This window comes from Rhinatrema bivittatum, chromosome 8 (genome assembly GCF_901001135.1).
Source record: "Rhinatrema bivittatum chromosome 8, aRhiBiv1.1, whole genome shotgun sequence".
NCBI lineage: Eukaryota > Metazoa > Chordata > Amphibia > Gymnophiona > Rhinatrematidae > Rhinatrema > Rhinatrema bivittatum.
In genome coordinates, this window is record NC_042622.1 from 33,272,154 (window position 1) to 33,298,583 (window position 26,430).

The 26,430-nt window shown below is 43.9% G+C and overlaps 1 protein-coding gene across 5 annotated transcripts in view; it reads left to right on the forward strand.

The window, feature by feature from the left end:
- SULF2 (sulfatase 2) overlaps positions 1-26,430 on the forward strand; it is a 371,939-nt gene that overhangs the window by 73,671 nt on the left and 271,838 nt on the right. For 4 of the 5 annotated variants that reach the window (XM_029611055.1, XM_029611054.1, XM_029611059.1 and 1 more), the window contains exon 2: positions 12,211-12,259. The exons of the other annotated variant lie outside the window; for it this stretch is intronic. The gene's annotated coding sequence lies outside the window, so the exon portion shown is untranslated. The remainder of the gene's footprint in view (positions 1-12,210; positions 12,260-26,430) is intronic. 5 annotated transcript variants of the gene reach the window in all.

The window sequence follows — 26,430 nt, forward strand, 5'->3', positions numbered from 1 at the left end:
TGTTAAATAGCACCAGTCCCAGTGCAGAGCCCCGGGGCATCCCACTATTTGCCATTCCCCATTCTCATGAATATTGATGGTGGATATCTTGAAAACCCGACCCGTTTGCAGCACTCAAGGACTGGCATTGTCTACACCTGACCTAGAGTATATCATTCCTTATCCAAATCAGTTACAGTATGCGATCTTTCTCTATTGTGCACCACTGGGTGTGCAAAGGGATTTTATTTTCATTTTGTTTTTTACTTAGTTGGGAGGGTTCATTCCATTTTTCTTTAAAAATGTTCATTTTAGATGATATTAAAAAGAAAAGGCAGTAACTGCCGGGCCAGGGACCCCCACGCCTCTGCCACAAAAATCACGATTCTAAAATCTAGAACAAAGTCCTTCTTTTCCCCCCATCCCTCTGCTCATCCAGCCCCTCCTCCCCCAAGCTTACCTGCAATTGTAAGTGCTTTTACAGGGCAGGTGCAATCTCCCAATACTCCTGCCTCACCAGTGCTCTGTACTAGGAGTTTAGGGGGCACTGAGGCATCAGATCCCAACACTTTTGTTTTGTGCTGCGGCACACCTGGCATATGGTTCACTTTTATTGTGACTCACTACCACCTTCAGCATCATCACTTTCTTTCCTTTTCTCTCTACCACCACTCTGTTGGCATCATCATCACCTTCCCATTCACCCCTCCACCACCCCCCCCCCCCCAGCATCACAATCACCTTCCCTTCCATCTCCTCTGGCATCAACACCATCCACTCCTGGCATCCCATTCCCTCCCTCCAATTCCCTCTCCCCCCACTTCTCCTTCCATCATAATCATCCCTTTCTCTCTCTCTTTCCCTGGCATCACTAGCATCCCTTCCCTTTCCTTCCACTGCCATTGGAATCATTAACATCCCATTCACTCTTCCCCCCCCCCCTCCCCCCCCCGGTATCATCATATTAACTTTCCTTCGCCCCCTCATCCCTTGGCAAATTCAGCTGTCCCTTCTCTCCCCTCCACCCCTTGTCCTGAAACCAGCAGAAGTCCTAAGCCACACTTATCAAATGCTGCATTTTCCTCCAGTGTTACCTTCCTCCCTCTGCAATCTGAACTGCATGGGGCCAGCAGGTCTGGCAAGACTACAGGGCCGGTGCAGTTCCTATTGCAGATGAAAACCAGCAGAGGGAGAAGCAGGAGCAGCAGCAGATAAGTGCTGCTCTTTGCTTCCCCCTGCTGGTGGGAGGATATCCTGCGGGCTAGGAAAGAAAAAAAAATGAAGCTTGCAACTGCAACACAGCTCACTGGATGGGAAAAGCTGGGTTGGATGATGGAGAAAAGGCACAGCAGAACCTTGTGTTATGTTTATAGAATTGTGATTTTTGCAGGGGAAAAGGAGCCTCCAGGGCTAGCTGCAGCTTTTTTTTTTTTGGGGGGGGGGGGGGGGATTGAAAAACAAATTAAACTTTCTTCCTCCATTTTGTTTCCAAAACAAAATGAAACAGGAAATCTCATTTCAAACGAGAGCACACTCCTATACTCCACCCCTATTGGACAGCTCAGCAGGCGAGATCCCCCTTTTCCATTCATATTCAACACCGCTCTCCTCCTGTGCACCGGCCAGAAGGCCTTGCGATTACCCAGCCAGCCCCCAACTCCAGCACCACTGCTATTAGCAGAGCATTCAGCTTCCCAGGTTCCTGCGCCATTGCAAAAGAAAACTTCAGAGTCCCACAGCTAAGTCCCTGGACATGCCTGTTTTACGAGCTTATTCGGTCAGGCTCTGTTAGCTTTGCTATTGTTCAAGCTTTAACAGGATTTCAGATGTGGTGGTCTCCCTGGTCTTTTCACTGTTCTCCTGACTGGAGGGGGGGGGGGGGGGAGAAGCAGTTGTGACTGAGCGGATTGGCATTACGTTACATAACGTATAGTTCCCTTTCACATTAACTAAGGCATTAGCTTCTCTGCTGGGTGCTGTTCCTGCAGCAGAAAAGGACGATTCAGAACCAATATCTGGAAAGATTTCTTCACGGAGAGGGTAGTGGATGTCTGGAATTCTGCTGGAAGAAATGGTGAAGATGAAAATAGTAAATTAATTTAAAAAAAAAGGCATGGGATAAGCACTGTGGATCCCGAAAGGCTGGAGGTGGAATGAGGAAAAGGGGACAAGGGGGTAACCTGCAAGGAGCGGCAGCTACTGCCCCTAACAGAAGGCATGGGGGGGGGGGGTTACTACCCTTAACCAATTAGCTTACATGATTTTGACACAACTGCAACATCGTTCTCCACTTCGGCAGGGGGATGGGGGAGCGGGAAGTGAATTGGATTCAGGGGACGGCCAACGCTGGGCCCTGAATTTTATGGTTCGAGGTATTGAATCGCAGAGATTAGGGAAAAAAACACAGGATTGCTCCTCACCCAACTCAGACTCTGGGCTACTGTCTGACCCCTCCGGGCTACTGTCTGACCCCTCTTTCCAGTCTCCTGGCCACACATAGCATTCTTCCTCTTCAATAGCAGGAGTTACTGGGGCAGCTTTGGGTTTTCTCTGGTTCTCCTTATTTGCTCCCCATCTTATACTTTCCATCTGATAAATATGCATAAGCTTGTGCATAATCATATGGTGGATGGAGGGTCTTTGCTGCATTGCAGGTCTTTTCTCCCCCTCCTGTTTTCTTTGGGAAGGGGGGGGGTTCCTGCCACGTCTGTATGCCAAGCTTATAACAGTGTCAGCATTTTCTCTAATTTAGAATGCTCCCCCTTCATCCAAGGGTGGGGGTCCCGCTGACCTCTGGACTTCCCTTGGCTGGTCCGGGACTTCTGCTTATGAGCTTAAATTGCTGCATTGTCCCTCTGCTTTGGTTTTAGTTACACAGGAACTTACAAAACAGGCAGATCTTGATAAATATCCTTCAGTTCTGGTTTAAAGTTCTCATCTGGGCAGTTTCTTTTCTTTAGCTGTGACAGTGTTTTTGGGACTGTCAGCATATTTGTCTGCATCCCTCTTTGGTTATTATGATTCATATTTGGTGCTTTCAGTGGTTAAACATGGGTTATCTCCCTACAGCTCTCTTCAGGGGACCAAAGACCTGTGAGCCTACTCTACTCCCTAGGCAGGCGAGCACCAGTGATGGATCCTGCTGCCAGAGACAGTGAGGGCAGAGAAGATATCCTGATTAAGATTTAAAGCATTTTTTGGAACACTAAGAGTAGTGGGGAGGTTTCTGGATCCCCCCTTCCCCACTGGGATTTCAGCGCAGGATTAATAGCCTGGTCCCCAGACTTTTCCACAAGAGAAGTCACTTGAGGTAACAGCTGAGGAATGAAGAACATAACAAAAAGAAGAAAGTACAAAGGAAGGATTCAGGACAGGCTGGGTGTCCACGGGAATGGAGATCTCCAAAGGTAGGATTTTTGCAGTTAAAAGGGAACCCTCACTAGGATTCCACGAGACAGCAGCTGGGAGAGTACACGCATTTAAAATCACCATGGGCTCTTTCCAGAGGTTTGTGATAAGGACACCTACCTACACAGACAGAATCCCTGTAACTACAGTCAGATGTGTAACATAGAAATGATGGCAAAAAAGGACCAGATGGTTTATCCAGTCTGCCCAGCAAGCTTATGGTAGCATCAGCCACGCCATACAAGTCACCCCCATATTTGGTTTCCAAAACCATCAAAGTCAGGGCCCTTGTTGGCGTCTGTCTTGAGTCCAATTCCCCGTTACCGCTTGCCGTTGAAGCAGAAAGCAATGTTGGAGTTGCATCACAAGTATAAGGCTTATTGGTTAAGGGTAGTAACAGCCACATCAGCAAGTTACCCCCATGCTTGTTTGTTTTCCCAGACCATAACATTCAATGTCTTTGTTGGCTGCTGTCTGAAATTAATTCCCCCTTTCCTCTTTTTCCCCCTGCTGTTAAAGCAGAGAGTAGTAATGGAGTTGCATCACAAGTATAAGGCTTATTGGTTAAAGGTAGTAACCGCCACACCAGCAAGTTACCCTCATGTACACTCATCATTTTGGACAAATGGACTTTTATTTACATTTTTTAATCAGCAAACTTTATTTTAACACCCAGACCTGGTCCTGTGTGAGTTCCTATAGCCTCTCACCTCATGGGAAGCACTTAAAGTATATCACACAGCCCGATGACCTTCTATCATCGTCTGGGCCATAAGCGAGAGCTTCCCCCCATAAAAAGGAATTTCCCCAGGAATTAAGAGTCAGCGTGGGAGTGAATTGTTATCCGGAGCAGCTCCAAAGATATAAATTATATTGTGTGCCCTTAGGACTTAACACACCCCAAGAAAGGGTTACACAAATTAGTCACATAATAAAATATGAGAAAAGAAAGCCTTTAATATTAAAAGATGTTGTTGTTACCTATTGAGACTTCTATGTAGAATTAGTCATGCTGCCTTTAGAGGGCACTAGTCTGTCTGAGAGGTCAATAGCTTCCTGACTGGCAGCCCGAAACATTCCTAACAGTGTGGACTGGCAGATAGGAATGGCCAGTTGGTCTTTATTTGCCATTATCTACTGTATTCTGATGCTCCTCTTCTGAGATTCTTACTCTATTTTGGTTTATGGAACTTCTTGAAAACAAAATGAGAACATGAACGTAGGTGTCATGTAAGGTTCGTCTTAATGCATTTTAACTGACAAGCCAATTATAATAGCTTCAGAGGAAAAATTTTGTCAACGTGCTAGCTTGGCTCATTTATGTGTTTGGCAAGCTGTGTCAGCACCTGAATACAGCATCCCATGGTCGACACCCTGGATCCCAGGGCTGCCATGACACATAATAGCACTGTGGTTTACCAGAACCTTGGAGAACAATGTTTTATAGTTATTGACTATTGTTTTTCCCTTAGGTCTTGATTCAAAATTTTCAAACCCATCCATGTTCATGCTGTCTGTGAGTTAACCATAGTGCTCTCTTCTCATTGGTATCTCCACTGTGAAGATTCATGTATCTGTTCACCACTTGATAAGACCACCACTTCATTTTTCCATCACCAAACTAGTTCCTTCCAGACATTTGGGACTTTTTTTTATATGAGCTTTGCTTGGCTCCCTTTTATGAGGTCTCTGACAGTTGGTTTCTGGGATGAGGAATGTATTAGTCTAGGGAAGGGGGGGGGGGGGTCTCCTCTGGTCCAATGCAATTATGGAATGGGAAAAATTCAACTGGTGGAACCACAGCAAAGAAAGAGAAAAGAATGTTCCTTGTATTGAAAGTATCTGACTTATTCAAATATAATATATACTATACATACTATTCATTTAAATAGTTTGAATTACTCTAAATGGCACAATATCTGCTTTCAATTGCAAGCATCTGTTTTTTAAATCTTTATTTGAAGAAAAGCAGGAATAGTATTTTCCACATAGCAATCCTTTCTCCCTGACCCAAAAACAAAATAATGGTGTTTCATAGCCACCACGCAGGGTAACTTTCCTCAGAGTATGGGGCTCTTTCAGACTTTGGTGTGTCAGTTGTGGAAGTGGACCTTGGGCGGTGGTTCACTGTTAAGGAAGCATTCCTCCACTTCCCAGTGCAGGATGCCAAATAAGAATAAGTTCCAAATCGGTCTTTTATTGTCCATAAACGATTACACAGGTTTCTTCCACAGGTACGACAAATTTAAAGTTCGCACCATTTTTGTGTAGCAATTGAATTATATACGTTTAACAAGGAAACTTCCAGGGCACTAGTCCAGCATCCAACTTTTTTCATTGGGACCTGGATTTCAGATGACATTACTGCTTCTCTAGTCGGAGAGACCTTATGCTACTCACACTTCTGAGGCACATATTTCATCCTATGAACTTCAGGAAAAAAAGGCTTTCTTTGGTACAATGCAATTGTTAAGATGAGCGTTAGCAATAAATTAGAAAGATTGAGATTATATCCAATGTACCCTGGCTTACGTGTGAAGTTCATTCTTGTCATGGTATTCACAAAACAAATCTATTTGGAGACATTACTCCTGAGACACTTGTTTGCAGTGAGTCTCTGTTGTGGAGAATCTACCTGGATATATTGCATGTACCTGCCCAGGTCTCTCTCTCCTGCCCCTTTCTGCCTCTTGCTCGAGCTCCACCCAACACAAAGTTTGGCCTCTGTTGGAAACAGGATGCTGGGCTTGATGGACCCTTGGTCTGACCCAGCATGGCAATTTCTTATGTTCTTATGTTCTTAAGTCTGGAACCCTGCTAGCAGGCTACTCCATTCTCTCGCTCTCTGTAATTCAACCATGAAGAGACTGTGTGGAGGCAATTCTAGTCATTCTTTTTTTGTAGTATGAATTTTGTGATGTTATCCTAGCTGATAGAATGGACAGCAAACATTTCTATTCTGGGAATTAAAACTTGTGAAAGGTGTTGCAGAAGTGGACCTTTGGACTGAGGTGAGGTTGGCACTACCCACAGGGAGGAGCCCTGCAGGACCTCACCATCTGCAAGTGGAGCTGGCCTGAGCAAGGGCCCAACAGGACCTTCACCAATACCAGCCCTTGTTCCCCTTAGGTTGAGTCCTCTGGTGCCAGGGCCGGCTGGACTTAGGGACGGGTCCCTGTGCAGAGATGAATCTGTCATAGAAGAGACAGTTGGCCAGTGGGAAGGAAACGGTCAGTCCAAGCAGAGCTCAGGGCAGGCAGAGGCCCACGAGGTCAAGAAAAGGTCCAAAGTCAAGCCAGGAATCCAACCAAAGACTAAGCCAAGGGTTTGAGCAGAGATGAAGCTGAGAAGTCAATCCAAGGGAAGGAAGGCAAGGTTGGAACAGCAGGAAGACAGAAGAGGGACCAAGAGACAAGAGCTCAGACATAGGAACACTAAGGTAAGGCACTGGAACAGAAGTAGAATCAGAAACGTCGTGGAAAACAGCAACTTCGAGGAGACTGACCTATTGCTGAGGCGTTTGAGGCAGGGAAGAACAGGCCTTATATAGTGAAAGGCCTGTGATGTCATCCCAGGGCACCATGGAGGATTTCCTGCTGCGAGCCCTTTAAATGTGCCCAAGCCCTGTGCATACCCAGGGATGCCCTGCTCAGCAGCAGCGTTTGGCAGGCCCCCTGCAACCTGGAGCAGGAGGTAAGAGAGCAGCCGGTCGTGGGACAGACGCCAACGGGCCAAATGCAAAAAAAGGCAGAGTGACAAGGAAGAATTTAATTTCTTCTTATAATTTTTATTTTTGGATATTTTATTGGATTTTGTGGAATACAAGCATTTTAAATTAAGTAGGAGTAGGAAGGGCAATTTTCAAAGGCATTTCCATGAGTAAACATGTGTCTTATCTGCGGAAATGCCTGTCCAATTTATGCATATTAAATCCTTGGCACATATTGCCTTTTGGAGCATAAGCTTACCCAGACTGAACGGAAGTAGTCCCCAGTGGTAGAATGGGGGGGAAGGAGTTTGGATTTATGCACATAATCAGCTTTTTCAAAAGTATGTGCATGAATTTTCCCTCAAAATTTGCCCACATAGAAGATACTTTTCAAAGTTACAAGTGTAAATGTAACATTCTATCAAAGCAATTTTCAAAGCCCATTTATGTGCTTAAAGGTGAATTTTAAAAGCCTGGCACACCCCAAAACCAGGAGATATAGACACAAGTTTGGCCAGCGCGTGCCACGCGGATTTTAAAAGGCACCCACGTACTTGCATGCTCTTGCCACTAAGCACACAAATACATTTTCCTGAAAAAGGGGCATAGCATGGGCATTCCTCGATTTCACAATGAAACTAGCACATTAATAATTACGCACACAAGTATTTGCCAGGGACCCCTACCACGTAACTTTTCCCTCTGGTATGGATAGCGTGTAAGTCAGAAAACAAACAAAAATAGAGATTAAGCAAGTTTTTGAAGGTCAGGTTTAACAGGGTAAAAAGGAGGCTATTTAACTAGGGGGTTTTGGAAGTCCTATTACTTACATGAGCGAACTGGGAAAACTGGTAATTGTGTCGGCGTGCGTGGCTTATTTTATTTAAAATTGTTTATATAACGCATTTACAATTGGGGTAGGTCAATATTCTTACTTTTGCAGTTACAGCTAAGGGCATAATATCCTATTCTTTGTCAAGTTCTCACCCTCCTTTTATAGCTCACTGGAGAATGTCAAAGCAAGTAATTACATTAAAACACATGCGCCACAGCTTATCTAAAAGAGGGCTGGCGCTTCCATTAGGCAAACTAGATGGTCAACCAGAGTGCCAACACTTAGGTGGCAGCAAAATCGCCAGCATGAGCTTCTCTGGCTACCGGTTGAAGATAGAAAGAGGACACTGGTGGAGCCCATCCTGCCAGCAACCAAAGACAGCATCGCAATGGAGCCCATCCCGCCTGCGGCAAACATTTAGAAGGAGAGAGGCCCAATATCAGCCTCAGCTAAAGGAGAGATTCCTCTTTCTCTCATCATTCCAGCTGCAGCCGAAGACCAGAAAGAAAGCGGCCCAGGAAGGCTACAGGCAGAGCTCAATCCACTCGTGGCCAAATGCACAAAAAAAAGAGGCCTAGGAGGATCACAGGCAGAGAACATCCAGTCTGCTGCCAAAGGCAGAAGAGAGCTCTGGAGGGACACAGGCAGAGCACATCCCACCCACAGCCAAAGACAGGTCCGGGGATGGAGCCCATCCCAACTGCAGCTGAAGATATGAAAGAGAGAGGACTGGGAGAGCTGCAAGCGGAGCTCACCCTGTCCAAAGCCAAAGAAGATGAAAGACCCAAAGTGAGAGGGCAAGGGAGCCTGTATGTATAGAGAGGAAACCTAGGGTATGTGTGTGTGAGAACAGGGCCAGATTTAAGATTATGGTGCCCATAGGCATAGTATCATGGATAGGGAGGGGGATTAACCACTGGAAATCAGAGAGCAGCATGGGGAATCCTAGATCTTGGGTGCCTCCAGAACTTGGCACCCTAGGCATGTGCTATGTTGCTTATGCCTAAATATGTGAATGTGAGAAAGAGGAAGCCTGGGTATGTGTGTGTGTCTGAGAGGAAGCCTGGATATGTGTGTGGGTGTGTGAGAGTGGGAGCCTGGGGATGTGTGTGGGTGTGTGAGAGTGGGAGCCTGGGGATGTGTTTGCAGTGTGACACAGAGAAAGAGAGGAAGCCTGAGTGTGTAAAAGAGAGCAGGTCTGGGTGTGTGCATGTGTGTATTGAGTATATGTCTGAGAGAGAGGAAGCCCGGGTGGGTGGGTATGTCTGAACTTGAGAGAGAAGAACCCTAGTTATATGTATTTGAGTGTGTGTATATGAGAAAGAGAGAGAGAGCCTGGATGGGTGTATATGTGTCTGAGAGAGAGGAAGTATCTGAGTGTGTGAGAGAGGAAGCCTGGGAGAGTGGTTTGTGAGAGAGGAAGACTGTGTGTACATGAGGGAGAGAAAACTTTGGGGTGGATTTTAAAAGGGTTACGCGCATAAGTTATGTGTGTAACCCTTAACCCCCCCCCCCCCCCTGCGCACACCGAGCCTATTTTGCATAGGCTCAGCTGCACGCACAAGCCCCGGGATGCGCGTAAGTCCCGGGGCTTTGCTAGGAGGGCGTCTCGGGGGCAGCGTGACATTCGGGGTGTTCCGAGGGGCGTGGTGCCAGCCCAGGGGCATTCCAGGGGAGTGGCCCGGCCCAGGCCTCTGGACCAGCCCCTGGGTCGGGTGATGGTGTACCAGCGGGCCACTGGCGTGCGCGAGTTACGCCTGCTTCAGGCAGGCATAACTTTTGCGATAAAGGTAGGGGGGTTTAGATAGGACTGGGGGGGTGGGGAAGGGAGGGGAAGGCGGAGGGAACAGGCAGCGCACACAGGGCTTGGCGCGCACAAGTTGCACAAATGTGCACCCCCCTTGCGCACGCAGACCCCGGTGTGCTTTTGTTTGTGCCTGGTGCGTGAATAAAAGTACGCGCTCGCGCTTTTTTTTAAAATGCACCCCTTTGTGTGAAAGAGAGCAGAAGCCTGTGTGTGTGGGTCTGAATGTTTGTGAGAGGAAGCCTGTGAGGGATGTATATGTGTGTTTGTATATGCGAGAGAGAGGAAGCCTGGTGTGTGTGTTTCTGTGTGGGTGCAAGAGAGCGGAAGCTTGGGTGTGTGAGAGAGAGGAAGCCTGGATCTGTGTGTGTCTGAGATGAAGGAAGCCTGGGGGTGGGTGAATATGAGTGAATGTGTGCAAGAGTGAGAAGAAGCCTTGATAAGTATATATGTGTGTATGTGAGAGAGAGAGAGCCTATGTGTATGGAAGAGTGATGATGTGTGAGTACCAGAGGAAGTGTTAGGATGAGTAAGAGAGGAAACCTGTGTGGGTATTTGTGTGTGCGTGAGTGAGAGAGAGGGAGACTGTGTGAGAGAGGAAATGTGTAATTGAGAAGACGTGTGTATATCTGTGTGTTTAAGAGAGGGGAAAGTTTGTTCACAACAACCCCCCCTTACACAGACACACACACACACACACACACACACCATTTGCTAATCCAAATGTATGTCAGGATATCTGGAAATCAAAAGTTCCCAGGTGATTTTTTTTATCATTGTTAGGGTTAACTATTGTGTGGTATTTGTGCTGCTGTTTTGAAATATTTTTTGGTATTTGGAACTTTTTTTAAATTTTTATATGAGTTAATTTTTAAATGTTCTATTTGTCAATGGTTTTGAAATATTGTTTTATTAATATGATTTTACTATTATTGCTGTTTTATTTTTCTTGATTTTATTATTTGATATTTTATGTGAAATGGTAATGGTTTCTGTTTTTTTCACTGCACTGCATACAGAGTCTGGCTGGTTGAGGTTTCCAGTTCAGTGTTTGTACTTTTTTTTTTATACTTTATGGTCTTTTTATATTAGGTTTGTCTATGTACTGCATGTGTGGATTTGATGAGGTATTCTGCTAACCTATAGCTTCTGTTTAGGGATCTATAGCAGCTTGGCTTGTTCTGTTGGCCTAACAGGAGGTGTATTATTAGGGTTTTATGATCTGGTGTATATTTGCAGTGTTACCTTATCATAGGTAGGGTTGTTTCTTTTTAAATGCCAATACTTAATGCTGTTTTGCTTGGGGGGTTTAATATTTTGGAATTATAATTCAGTTTACTAATGGCTTTCAGAATGCCAAGCCCACAGCCAAGTGTTACAATAGGCCTAATATACGAATATCAGTATAAAAAAGCTGTTAAATAAAAAAAATAAAAATAAATAATACCAAGCGTCTTTTTTTTTTTTTTTTTGCAGGGTTTTCTAGTTGGCACAGAGCAGTGCCTGTAAATGTAATATACATGGTAAAAATGATATTTTTACCCTAGAACATTGAATTTTGAATGTCCTTTTCTTGTAAAATCTGTTATTATAAATGCATAATTTTTAATTGGGGGGAGGGGGTAAGGCTGCAAAGTTTGCCTAGGATGCCTAATACCCTTGCATCAGCTTTAAATGAAAAGGTTTTAAACTCTCTCTTTTGCAAAAATACCGAAAAACATAAGCCCTTGTGAAGATCTGTATGCAATGAGGAAGGCATTTGGTTTTCAGTTTTGGGACATGGTAAGAACCAAGTACTGAGAAATTCAAGGCGGGGAAGGGGTGATTGTCAGTGAACTGTGCACTGCTAAATACTAATAAGCCTGTCAAAAGACCTAGTAAAATACTGGAGGAAATTGGAGAGCGTGGCGGCATGGTTAAGCATGGGATGGATAAGTGACCATCAATCAGGGCCCATGTGGTGAATGATGATGGGGTTACAACCAGATTCTCCGGGCTTCATATTCTGTAGTCACTTAGGCTATGCGTTAACAAGCAGCCATTCTCGTTGCAGGAGCAGGAGTAGCATCTAGAAGTTCAGTAGAAATTCTGTTCTGCTTTTTTTTTTTTTTTTTTTTCAGGTCTTTTTTAAAAATTTGAAAAATTAATTTTCTCGCATTTTAAAGAGCCACCGTCGGTGCTTCCTGTGCCCGCTTTGAGAGTATTTTCTGCAAAGCTGTAAATCTAACGGAAATGAATAAATAAGCTTTTCTGTCCAAAAGAATTGATTTTTCTCAGAGCTGCAAACCTCCATTGCAGTAAATTAGATTTGAAATGGAATCCTGGCCACTTCTTACCTGTGAATACTGTCTGGCAGGCTTCTGAAACCAGGGGTCACGGGAGTAAAATATGCAGGGGGAAAAAATCAAGTATCGCAAAGGCTGGCCACTTAATAATCCCTGTCTTATTTTTATTTTTTTCATTTTTCCTTTGCAGTTGTCATCCCTAAATCTCTCCATCTTCTGTGCTGTTGGGAAAACGTACGGTAAGTGCAAACGCGATTCCCTTTTTTTGTGTGTTTTCAAAAGACGTAGCGATGGAATCTTTAGAGCTTGGAGCTTGCACAGAACAGAAAGCAGGCCCAGCCTGCCTGTGCACAGAGTATTAGAAATACATCAGTAGCCACAGAGAGCTAAGTGTTGAATATAAATGCAAAGGAGCTGGAGACACTTCTGATTTATCCCTTGACTTGCATGAATAACTAGAGCAGCCTGCAAATAAGAGAATCTGGCCAAGGAAAGAAAACCAAAAGTGGCAAATGCTATGCAATAGCACCGCTCTCAGATTGAGTTTGGGAGATCGTTCTTCAGTCAGTAATTTCACCCTCCAGGGACGTAACTGGAAATCTCTCATTGCGTGCAAATCTCATTTAAATAATGGGCTCCTCAGACTTCAACATTTTTTTTTCTTTTTTTAATATTAGCAAAGAAAGTTTAGCAGTTGTTAGGTGTCCTTCTGGTCTTTTGTTTTCCAAGATTAGATGGGTCCGTGCAGGTGTTCTGTTTATTTTCACAAAGAAGTCAATATTCAAAGTTCCACTGAATGGTCAAGATATGGCAAGCTATTTCCAGTCAGTTATCTGTGGGTGAATATTTAGTTGAACCTAGGTTTTTCAGCTGAATATTCACCTAAATCTCGCTTGTCAAAATGTGACCGGCTGGTTGAGTGTAGCTGGGTTCCTTGGTTTAAACTTGGCCAGTTAGTGTTGAAAATCAGGCACTAACCAGCTAAGTGCTTTGAAAAAAAAAAAAACACACCGTAAGCACCGGTCATCCTTCCCTCCTGCGAGACCTTTATTATATCTAAAATAAAGGGGCCAAGGTCCACCTCCTTCTCCCCATCTCTCTATAACAAAAACCCTGGGCCCTCTTCCCCCCAATCTCCCCTCCCTCCCCTATTTGTGGGGCAGGAACGATCCCTTGGTCATTCCTGCCACACCCGTGCAGCGATTACAAATGGCACCGGAAGACCAAAAACAGAGCCATTTTTAATTTCATTCCATACAATAATTCACTAGCCAGTCCCAGACCCAAGCCAGCGCCATTTGTTACCGCATCACCGGTGGGGCAGGAGCCATGGGGGATAGCTCCTGCCCTGTGAAGTTCTTCAATAGAGTTAGGGGGGGGGGTGCTTATGGAGCTGGGCCCAGGAGTGTGGGTTTATCATCTCCTCTGACGGGGCTGATGTTCTTTTCAAGCAAAATTGTGTCCTCTTTTTTTTTTCTTTTTGTTTTAAAAGTGAATTGAAATGAAATGGAAAACTTTTTTATTAAAATTTCCTTTTCATTCCAAATGACTTTACATCCTTATTTAGCAGCTGATCACTTGGCTTTGTGTGACCTGTGAGTCGGGAATAATTGCGCTGGGGTGGGGGATGGACGGTCCTGTCAGAGTTTGTGAGTAAATCCACAGAAATTTCTCAAAAGCCGTAGGCTGGGCCAGATTTAAGGGTTGAGCCAACAGGCGAGGAGTCGTGGGCACCAACCAATAGGACACTGAAACTTCACTGGGGGGGGGGGGGGGGAGGTGCCAAATTAAATAAACGTAAAAAACGTAAAATCTTTTTAAAAAGAACTTAAAGCCTGGCTACTCTCACAGCCCTGCAATGTTTGCTCACCCAATGACAGCAGAACATAAATCTTTGATTTCATCCTCTGCGCGTTCCATTTTACGTGAGCCATCCCCCTCCTACGACAACTGCCCTGACTCACAGAAACCTTTCTCGCTTTTGTTACGGTATCAACCGTCCCCCTACAAGATTTTTATACAGTCATATTTCTAATATTTAATGTATTTATTGACCATTACTAAGTTATTGTTCTGATTCCATTTTTTTACTGTTATGGATTTAAATGTAACTGGTTTGTTATAATGTAAACTGGAGTGAAGGCAATGTCTGCTATACCTCGGTATATAAACGAATGCTAAATAAATAAATAAATAAATAAATTACTAGACTGCCATGGGCACCAAATCCATCTCTGTCCATACATCACGCATTTTACGCACAAACTAATTCATGCCGCTATTTGCTGCAAAATTCACAGTATATTTTATTTTAAATTGTATATTCTGCCTCATTCACAGGACTGTTGTTCTGTGGCATTTTAAGGAACACGCGTGACTGGGAGGATTGCCTCCTACTCTGGCAAATATGCAAGATTTCTGTAGAAGAGAACCAAGCTAAAATTTGACTGGTTCACGTGAATTTAGTTGTCCATCTCTAATCAGGAGGGACTTTTTTTTTTTTAATAACTTTTTATTTCACGACTCTTTCCAGCGTACCAACAGTTTCGTATGTCTAAAATTCAATAAATATATATCAACAAGAATAACATACATAAGAAAAATATCAGCAATTAGGTTCGCTTACAGTATTCAATGTATGGGCCCCAAGTTTGTACATATTTAAAATGCTCATTTTGTAAGTCGTAGTGCAGCTGTTCAGTATCAGCAGTGTCACGTCCTTGCTTATGCCAGTAGTCTATTGTAGGACTTGATTTGCACAACAGTTGCCCCGCCAGTTTTCTGTGCTTCTCGGGTATCGGGGAACCTCTCCGTCTGCCTAGCAAGCCCACTTCCAGCCCCACGAAAACCGGTTACCCCAGGACATCAGCAATGCGCTGAGTTACCCGGGACCGACGGAAGCAACACTCTGGCAGTCCCCACCCCCATGGGCTTAACAGTTCCCACTTCTTTCCCCACAGCCCCTCCCACAGATATTATCAGCATTTGGGGAAATGTTTCCGTAATACACTGGGATTCGGCATGTTCTGTGTAACAAGCGCATGATCAAAGCAACCCACTTAGCACAGACAGACACAGGATGAGCAGATTTCCAAGTCCCCATCCAGTGGAATGGCTAAGCCTTCATTTCAAACATCAATGAGTTTGTCTCTCGAATTTATCTTCGGGGAGACCTCGGTAACATTGCAATACCGTGAGCACGCACAGCAGGATCACTTGTGAATTTTTCAAAGCCGTTTAGCCGATGTAACGGACGCGTAAAGCAAAACCCGCTTGTTAGAGAAGGGACCGCTTTTGATACGAGGGAGTAGTTTGTAAAATCTTTCTTTAATCTGAAGCGTATTTTAAATCCAAGCTTTTGTTTCGCTGTTGCCATAGAAACAGAATATGACCACAGATAAAGGGACCATAAAGCCCAGTGGTCTGTCCAATTTACTTCCTGTTACGATGCCATAGACCACAATTCAGCTCTGGCTGTGTGCTATAGTGCAGAAGTATTTTATTTAACCTAAACAATATTATGTACTGGAGTAGAGTGCAAGGGGGTGGGTTTTCTCACAGCATTTCTATCTACTTAAGTATATACTTAAGCCTGAAGAAGTCGGCTGAGGGAAGATAGGATAGAGTGGAATGAGTAAATGTTAATTGGTTGTTTACTCTTTCAAAGAATTTAAAGACTAGGGGACATACAATGTAGTTACTGGGTAATATATTTAAAACTAATAAGAGAAAATATTTTTTTATTGAATGCATAATTAAGCTCTGGAACTCATTGCCAGAGGATGTGATGAAAGCTATTAGTGCAGCTGTGTTTAAAAAAAGGTTTAGACAAGTTTCTGGAGGAAAAGTCCATTAATCATTATTAAGGTAGAGTTGCAGAAATCCACTGCTTATTCTTGGGTTAAACAGCTAGAAATCTATCTATGCCTTGCGATCCTGCCAGGTACTTGTGATCTGGCTTGGGCACTGTTGGAAACAGGATACTGGGCTTGATGGACCTTTGGTCTGATCCAGTATGACAAATCTTAAAGTACTGTACTGTACAGTAGCAGTATCACCTGCTGATTAAACTCAGTTTCCTATTAAAACTCTTGGCTAATAAATTCAAATGGTTTTCATTCTGGTCACTTGTAAAGAAAGCCCTTAGAGTCCCTCCATTATTCAGAATTCTGTATAAAACTATTTTATTGCTTTCTGTTGAGACTGCCTCATTGCCAAGTGTCCATATCACAAAAAGCACCTTCACAATTCATGCTAATTAGTGCCCACGATCCATCTCAGAAGAGACCAAGGATTAAGTAAGTTCGAAACTGAGCTGCTGTCTCAGCTCTCGAGTGGTTCCCAGTTAAACAGTTGCTGCCCTTTTGCAGTATATTGACTATGGTAAGCATGGTAACCTCATTAGTCCACTTGAATGCACGGAAATAAAGAAAAAAAAAAAAAGGTGATACCAAGTTTTTATTGGACTAACTTAAAAACATTTTTGGATGAGCCTTTGGGAGCTGACACGCCCTTCCTAGCAGGTCAGAGCAAAACATTATGTTGCTAGAAAGCAGAAGAGAATTGTAGATTACATTACAATGGTAGGATAAAGGGGAAGGAGAAAGGATGGGAGGTTTCATGTGCTACTGATGAGATGGTGACAGAAGGACTGTAGAATTCTCTTTTGCAAGGAGTTAAAAATCCAAGTCTCTGCCAAGTCCTTTTATGCTGGCATTGGAAAGTTTAACCATTCTAACTTCAAATCTCATGTGTTCCTGGATCGTTCCGAATTCCCATTTCAGTGTCCTGACCGAAAGGTCTTTGGTGCAGGGGTCTGGTCCTGAGACATGTGTCCTGCTCTTTTTTGTGTGTCTGTGTGGGTTTACTCTTGTCTTTGACTTCTGGTCCATTCCACCTGTAGAGCATCCCTTTTCTCATGTTAAAGAAGGAGCGTGCATAGGGATCCCCTTATGGGCCACGTGCATAACTATGGCGACCTGTGATAGGCGATGGCATCATTTGCAATGCGGTGACTTGCAGGATTTTGTGTCATGGTCTCCTTTCAGAATTTGCTTGAAGCATCTTTCTCACTGGTACCTTTTTCAGGACTAACACCGACTTTGGTCTCTGAGCTCACTACCAGACAAAAACCTGCTGACCCTCTGTCACCTTATCATTCTAACACATCATGCCTCCCCCTCTCCTTCCTTTTCCCCTTCACACTACCATTGTAATGTAATCTGTCATTCATTTGTATTTTCTAGCAACTTCCATCTTTTGCTCTGACCTACTTGGTCTTTGTGGACCTGAGGAAATGTATCATTAGCCCAATAAAAAGGTGTCATCTTGCATAACTGTTTTTGCTTATTGACCATTAATTCTGCATCTGCATTGCACACCCGTTTCCAGAACATGAGTTAGTTACTTCTCTGATGCAGCAGTGTTTTCAGTACCGAGAAGTTCATTAAGAAGATGCATTAAGGGCACAGTTCATCAAGGTCTTTTCCCCATGGACAAAGAATGGGAGAAGTTTTAGTGAATCAGGCCCTAAGTAGATTACCTAGTCAAGTAGGTGCCAGTTATCAAACCCCATGGGAAGTGTGCTGGTCTGCAAGCTCATTTTCAAAGGGAAACTGCCTATGAAGTATTCCTTTGAAAATCTGGAGCCGGAGGATGATGACATTAGTTGCAAAGAGCGTATGGCAGTGTATGCTCAGGATTGCAAAATGAAATCTTCGCACATATTTTATATTCCCTTCCATTCTCCTGCCCCCAGCTCTGCCCATTTATGCCGTGACCAAAGGTAGCACATGTATACTTTTGCCCACTGAAGGAAATTTTCAACCTGGGGAATTTATCTGGGTAACTATTTAGTTACCTGGGCAAGTGCCTCTGAAAACTGCCCTTGGATTGATTAGCTGTAATCAGTTTTGGGTTTTTTTTGTTATTCATTATAAACTTATTAGGGTAAGGATGATTAACGATACAGAGAAGGATGAGCAAAAAATGATAAAAGTGATGGAATAAAGGCTAAACAGGTTAGGACCTGTCAGCTAGGAGAGGAGATATGATAGACTTTTATAAAATCATGAGTGAGGTGAAACCGTTTAACCAGGGAACGGTTGTTTGCCCTTCAGACAGGACTAGGGAACACTCTCTAGGAAACTAGCAGGTAGCAGATTTCAAACAAATTGGAGAAAATAATTTTTCATTCGGTGCACAATTAAGCTGAGGAATTTGTTGCTGGAAGATGTGGTCAAGGCATCTAGCATAGCTAGCTTTCAAAGAAATTTGAATAATTTCCTGGAGGAAAACTTCATTAATGCTTATTAGCCGGATGGACTTGAGGAAACCCACCACTTATCTCTGGGGATGAGCAATAAGTAATTGGGAATCTTTTGGGACCTGGCAGGTATTTCCCAATGACACAGATTGGCTACTGTTGGACACAGGATGCTGAGCCCAATGGACGTTTGATCTGACCTAGCATGACACAATTTGCTATGACTTTTAGCATTAATGGGTAGCTTAACCTTTCTGAGAAGCAACACATGTCATGTAGGTTTCAGGGAACTATTTCCGCATTGAAGTCTTAATATAGTATTTTGGGAAAGAAGTTAGTTATCAGATGAACATGAGAAAATATGGATCTGTCCTAGTAGGGGGATTAGAAAAGGTGTGAGATATGTCATGGAAAGTCAATCAAGCTAGTTATCTATCTTTTGCTCCAATGGAGAAACGGCTCCTAGAAAAATCTAGAACCTGAGAAAACATATAAGACTAGGCATATAGGGGTGAACTTTCAAAACATTACACACATAACAATTAGTATACATAGACACAAGTAGCCTCTACTCAATTATTCTGTATTTTCTAAAAGTAAAAATACACATATTTTACTTTTGCGCGTACATATACACGTGTGAAAACGAGGCGGTCTAGGAGCGTTCCAAGATGGGGGCTAACACTCACATATGTAAGTTGCTTTTTTAAAAGGCACTTACGCGCATACATTTGCTAACTTGTGTATTTTTACACCTGCTAATTATCTGGTGGAAGTAATATTAAGCATGTTTGTTATGTAGCACTGACTGGATGGGAGGTCTGGGTAAACTGAGGGGAGTTCAGACTGAAGAACTAGGAAGATCTCGATAACCTGGAGAAGGATGGGGAGAACTGGTAAACTAATTGGAATAACTGGTTAATTTAATTTACGGGCACATGCTTTAAAATTGGCTGACTTACGCACGTAAATCAGGACATACACAAATAAGTCCTATTGTACTTTTGGGTGTAAAATATACTTGCATATAGTTTTAAAATAGGTAGGAAAATGCACACATTTACCGTTTTAATATGCTTGGTTTCAATGCATTGCATGTATCTGCATGTAAGCTTACATGTGTGCATATGTTACGGGATAGAGATGTGCATATTTTATAAAGTGCATGTATATCATATGTGCGGGTTGTAAAATACTTGCATAGATCTGCTCACAGCCATGTACGTGCATATATGCTGCCCTGCACATTGGTTTGAAAGTTATCCTCATAGCATTCAAATCTCCTTTAAGACTTTATTTTATGTTTCGATGTTTGAGATTCAATAAAGAATTTATAATCCAAAACAAAATATCATTAGGTCTATTTGTACTTCTAATACACAATTATTACATCACAATAGTTGCTAATTATTATGCCATTACCAGGCACACACAGTGCTTTACAGACGTGCATAACAAATAGTCCTTGCTCTTTGGAGCTTATAAATTGATAAGACAAAATACAGAATTACTACAGTATTTTACAACCATTCTAATGTGCAAATCTTTCAAAAAATATCTAATGCATGTGATTGGTACTGCATGCAAAAAAAAGCACATGGTTGCGACCATGGCAAATGAAGCAAAAATGGAACTGAAGAAGTTTGAAGCAATTGGTAGTGTCCTAGGTAAAAAGAATACAAACAAAGCTTTAACTAGCAGAAGTTTGAAACTTGTGTGCAATAGCACCAATGATCAGTGCTTCAATCCTTGGTTAAAGAAGACACTGGCCTTTATCATTTTGTTTTTGAAATTTACCAGCTGCTCTCTCACATTATGAAAAATGAGTCCATATAGGAAAAGTGTATATTTTTTATTAAAAAAAAACAAAAACAAAAATGATGAGGAATAATCCCTTCAGCCTAAAATGAGTCACACTTGCTGTTCCACCATTCTGCTCTTTCATGACACCCTGAGCTTCCTCTAGAGAAAAAGCAAAATTTTATCAGTGGCTTCGGTATATGAAGGTCTTTAACCTGCACAGATTGGACGCACGCTATTCCTGGTATGCATCACAGTAAGGTCCCTGTAATAAGATCCCTCTCGGAAATGAATTTCTCAAGAGCAGCGTTCTGTCTGCCAGCCCTGTGCGGTAGCCGCGCTCAGCCCTATTAGTGGTTACTGGGAGTATTGCTTGTAAGTCCTGAATTGATGACATCCTAAGGTTTTTCTCGCATTCTGTGCCTATGGTGAGGAGGAGGGGAGGGGGGGGGTGAGATTTAGTGAGTTAGGGCCCCTTATTTGTTAGCTCTTAAAAAGAGAAAAGTATGGCAATGAACTAGATGCTATAACTACACACAGCTTATCAAACTGGAAGTGAATATTTCTATTAAATAATATAGGGAGCAAGGAAAAGATTCTTTACTTCATATGTTTTCAGTCTGTCCATTTCATTTTCAACTTTAAAATGAACACACAAGTTTACAAAAAAAAAAAAAAAACTGTACCGAATTATACTTAATCATTGTACAGTCAAAATTTAGTGAATGCGATGGCAACGACCTATCGGGCCGATTCTGTAAAGTGTGCTCGGCCGTGCGCACTGTATAACACGCGGTTGGCCGCAATGTTTTCGACACGTGTCTATTGCCCCTTATACTGTAAGGAGTTTAGCGCATCGAAAACGCACAGCCAAACCCCCCTGGAAGCTAATAGCGCTCATCCACATGCAACTGCATGTTGATGAGGCAAATTAGTTAATCACCCAGAATACTGAAAGTAAAATGTGTGGCCAATCCGCGTTAATTTACGAGAAGCCCGAAAAAGTGTACAGAAAAGCAGAAAATACTGCTTTTCTGTACACCCTCCGACTTAATAGCCTAGCGATACTAAGATGGAGGAACGAAAAATGTTAAAATACATTTTAAAAAAAATGTGCCAGCCAGTCCAGTTAGGAGAATGGACGCTCAATTTTAGCGGCGTCCGTTTTCCTAAAATTGAGCGTCTGTTTCCTGAACCCCCTGACAGGGCCATCTCTCCTGGGCTAAGGAGGCACTAGGGGCGCGTAATCGTCCCTAGTGCCTCCTTTTAGCGTGACCCCTCATTTAAATAAAGGATTGCGCGCCTTGGGAGAGCAGGCGCGCAACTTGGAGTGCCCATTCTCCCCGCGCTGCTTACTGAATCGGCCTGTGTGACTCTTCAAAGATTGAGGAAGTGAGGTTCGCTTACGGTTGCTTTGGCTAGATTTATGCTGAGCACACGTTGATTATGTTTATAGGATGATTCAGGTATTCTTGCTGTCTGAGATCTTGCAGGGAAGCCGCTTTCATGGCTGAACACTTCACTGCTGCTTTCCAATCTACAAATGTTACACATCTAATGGATATCGTACTCCCTCCTGGGAGATGTGCATCGGGTGCCTGATCATTTCCGCTTTCGGTTTCGTGTAACCGCGGGAAAAGTTCGTATTCCCGCGGATCAGCATTTTTTTTTTTCGTATAGAATCATTTTCGGATTATTTACAATCCCCCACCCTCCCGGCCCCTCCCCCCAAACTTGCCTGGGGTCCCGGGAGCAATGTCCCCCCTCTCAGGCCGTCGGCTGCCACAAATCAAAACGGTGCCGATGGCCCTTTGCCCTTACCATGTGACAGAGGCTATCGGTGCCATTGGCCGGCCCCTTTTACTTGGTAGGAGCAATGGATGGCCCGCGCCATTTTTTAAGATGGTGCCTGCCGTCCATTGCTCCTACCATGTGACAGGGACCAGCCAATGGCACTGTGGTAGCCCCTGTCACATGGTAAGGGCAAAGGGCCACTGGTGCCATTTTGTTTACTGGCAGCCGACGGCCTGAGAGCGGGAGATTACGCCCAGGATCCTCACTGGACCACCAGGGACTTTAGGCAAGTTTTGGGGGGTCAGGAGGGTGGGGGATTGTAAATAATCCGAAAATGATTCTATACGGAAACAAAATGCCGATCCGTGAGAATATGAACTTTTCCAGCAGCTACACGAAACCGAAAGCGGAAACTATCAGGCACCTGATGCACATCTCCAGTAGCAAGGATATCAGTCAAGGGAAGCAAGTGGAGCATCCAACAAATGCTGGTATGCAACGTCACCTGCAGAAGTAGCATCTGCTAGCATTGGTATCAGGGGAGAGTAGCAGTACTAACCTGGGGAACCCTTATGCCACTGAAAATAAAAGCCAGAGGAAAGGGATTGAAAAGGGGAAGTCTTTTTCCCAAGCCCACCCTACAGACCCTTTCACCAGTCAGGTGGCAGGTCCAAAGCCCCCTGCCATGCAACCCTAATGGCAACCCACCATAGAGGAAATGGGGTGGTGTTAAATATCACTGTCCTGGGGTAAAAGACAGACAGCATCTAAAGTAGTAACGAGGCGCATCAGGGAAACAATTGCCCTGGATGATCAGCTCCTACAGGTTGTGGAGAGTCTGCTGCATATGTTAGCCCCCAATTACTAAGGGCACTCCAGCACTATATTTAATAGGCAAGTTATCCCCACCCTGTACAACCAGTGGAGTAATCACATATAGGAGCAGCTGGTTAAGGTAGCAAAAGCTGGACCAGTTTGCTTACCTCTCCCTGAGGGCACTCGGTTGGGACCTAACCAAGGCAAGGGCCGGCAGCAGTAGTGGGCATCAAGGATTAGGGTGCAGTTGGGTTGTGCTGCACACCCAGGTGTTAGATAGCCCTCATACTTCATGCAATTTTCTGTCAACCATAAGAAAGATGGGGAGTGTTAGCAGCTACACCAGAGAAGAGGAAATCTTCAAGCAGCAATAGATAATGGCGGCTTTCGGGGTCTCTATTGCTTTACACACTTACTACACCTGGCAGTGAGGGATGCCTTAGGGCTGGAGCCCAAGGACGACAGGAATCTATTCCTGAAGGACCTGATAGAGAGTTGCAGGAAAATAATGGGGCATTTCCATCAAAGCGTGAAGGGGGGTCAAATTCTCTGTAAGAAGAAGAATTTGAGTTGCCTCGTAAGCATCTGATTCAAGATGGCCCCCACTGGAATTCCACCTATATGATACTGCAGAAGTTAGTGGAGCAGTATGATCTGTATCTGGAAACAGAGATAAGTAAAAATTGCCCCCTGGGACATTATGATTGGATAGTGATGAGGCAGCTGATAGAAATCCTGAAACCCTTCAAGGATGCCACAGAAGAACTGAGTTCCAGAAGTGCCATCCTGCATGAGGTCATCCTATATAGTAAATATTGTAAAGGAAGTCGTACAAGCTTTCCATGAGCAACAGGTGCAAGAAAGATTGATACCTCTGTTCATTAGGGATGTGCATTTGTTTACAATGAATGTGCAATCCGCAATGCATAAGTCCCTGTTCGTTTGATTCGTGGGTTCGCGAAATGCATGGCAATCCCCCACGAATAAAACATATTATATATTAGTTTCATTCTTTTGGTTCACAGTCATTTCTTAGTGGCTGTTTGAAACATGAGAAGGCCATGTGGGAGTATCCATAAGAAAAACCAGCCCTTTCCTGTGAGTCATAAGGGACCTCACAGCCCTGTCATAGAGTGCGTCAGACAGGTTGGCAAGGAGACGAGAATGCAACCTATCAGAGCTAAGCATTTTTCTAATGCAGCCAATTACCACTCTCACTCAATGCTCTGTGACGCTGTTCCTGATGATGCTATACTATATTTATACCTTAAGCATGCGGTGTGCCACGCTCTTTCTTTGCAGGGGTGGTCCAGGGAGGTAGCTTTACTCAGAGCTAGTCTGAGTGTCTCAAATCTGTATTCAATAGCTAGCTACTTTGATAGAATTTTCCATTGAAAAAGATATTTGTTCGATTTTGCTGCAGTGCCAGCCAGCCAGGCTTTTTTTGACCGTACTTTTTTTTTTATTGATCTTAGACGGTCTCTCTGTCTCTCCCACTGAGACAAGCTGCTAGCAGTGGCATTTTGCTGCTTATCTTACCCCCCTGGGGTAGGTAGTTGCAGGCACAGGCAGGGTGTGGGTGGGAGATAGTATGAGTTGGTATTTTCAAACAAGAAGCAGCATCACTAGGAATTGTGCACACAGAGCAGTCTCAGTTGTAGTGTACATCAAGGCACTGCACTGTCTGTCTGTGGGCAGATTTGCAGACTCACATATATTGGGACAGTGGTGCTCTTTGAAGCCAAATCCTCAGTAGGCCTCTTTTGGAAATAATTCTTTTAATTGAAATCCCTAGTAAGCAGTGACATTAAATCCATGATATCAGGGAAAGCTAGAAGTGGTCGAGTGATTGGGACTGGCAGAGGAGGCACTTCAAAAGGCAGTGCCAGTCCCCCATTAAAATGAAAAAGGGAGCTGTTCCAATCTAAAATCTCTGGAGGGGCAGGCAGTTCCATCTGGAAAAAAATGAAATTTAAAGATGCATCGCCACCACTTGTTTCTAACCCTGTAGTTTTGGAGGTGAGAGAAGGGGAGGCTGAGCCATGCAAGACATAAGGGCAAGACCCAAAAGCAGCAATGTGACAGCAGACGCGACTTAGAGCTGACAATGTAGCGCAGGCACTGTTTGCTTCTGATTCCGACGAAAAATCATCTTGTGTGAGATTCTCATCATCAGAAATGGAAGAAGTAATAGCTGAAGAAGGTTTAGGAGGATTAGTTAGTTCTGTCTTAGCCTCCACTTCAGTGCTGCAGGGGAGAGATGAAACTGATGATGAGAAGGAAGAGCAGTCAGCACAGGCACAGAGTGTGACTGCCCCTGGCATTGCTTCTCATTTTGCACCCACTACTTCAGCTCCAGTGCCAGCATCCACCCCGAAGGCTATAGAGAAGGGATCACGAAAGAAATCTGCGATCTGGAGCCACTTTAAAGTGACAGAGGACCCGCGTTTTGCTCAGTGTAATTACTGTGCCAGGGCTATTAGCAGAGGTAAGCAAATGGGACATCTAACTACTTTTGGCATGATGCATCATATGCAGAAGCAACATACAACAGTACTGCCATCTGGGGATGGTGGCAGTAGCAGTCAAAGGACCCCTTCGCCTGGTGCGAGAACAAATGTACGCATGCACGCTGTTTCTTAAAATGTACCCCAAAGCCCACCTGCCATGACCCAGATCTACCACCTTGGGGGTTTTGCTGCTACTATGCTTACTTGCCAAGCCTATGATGTACCACCATGGGAGTTTTGGTGCCTCTGTGTTTGCTGTTTGAATCTGTCTAGTTCTCCCACCCTATTTCTTTCTTTGATATACTGGGGTGTTTTGTTCCCACCTCTTGTCTAACTTTTCATCTTGCTGTCTAGGCCTTTTTGTTTGCAATTGACTACACTCTATGCCTTGGAGATTGATACCTTTGTGCTGTTTGTGATTGACCACACTCTAAGCCTTCAGGGTTATGACCCTTTTGTACTGTTTGTGATTCCCCACATTATATGCCTTAGGGGTTTTAAAGTATTTGTGCTGTTTGTGATTCCCCACACATCTTGGGGATCAGCACTCGTCAGCATGTAATAGCTCTTCAATTACCACAGGTATCCAAATAACAGATGGAGCCATAACTGATTTAATGAGCCAGTCATAAATTCACTGTACCGTTCATGTGTACTTAAGATCTGCATACTGTAGCTTAATCATTGACAGAAGCATATGCTGCTGTTAGGATCAACCAGGATGCCTGTCCCAGCCATGTCTGTCCAAGCTATGCCTCTGACTGGGACAGGCACCTTCACTATGGCTGTTTTTTGAAGTTCTTTTGAAACCCCCTTCCCTTGTGTACTTGCCAGCTTTTGTTCTTGTCCTAGCCATCTGTTGCTTTGCATGCTTGCTGCATTACTCCTTGGGCCCTTCATGCCACTCCTGGTACTTTTTTTGCCCCTCCTGGTGCCTTGGGCTTTTGATTCCATTTTTCCTTCTGCCTCAGCCCTCGAGGTACACCTTAGGGAAGTTTCAGTCACTCTTGCTGTTTTGCTCAGCTCCTACCATTTATTTTTTTTAATCACCAGCACCACTGCTGCCACCACTGCTCCAAGCCAGTCTTAGTACCTTAGGGTTTCCTCCTCTGCTCCGGTTGTCTTGGTTCTTTCCAAATCCCCTTCCCCTCTGATACTTTCCAACTGGCCATCCAATGCTTTACAAAAGCCTTATCCTCAGTTACCTTTAATGTTTTCATGCCCT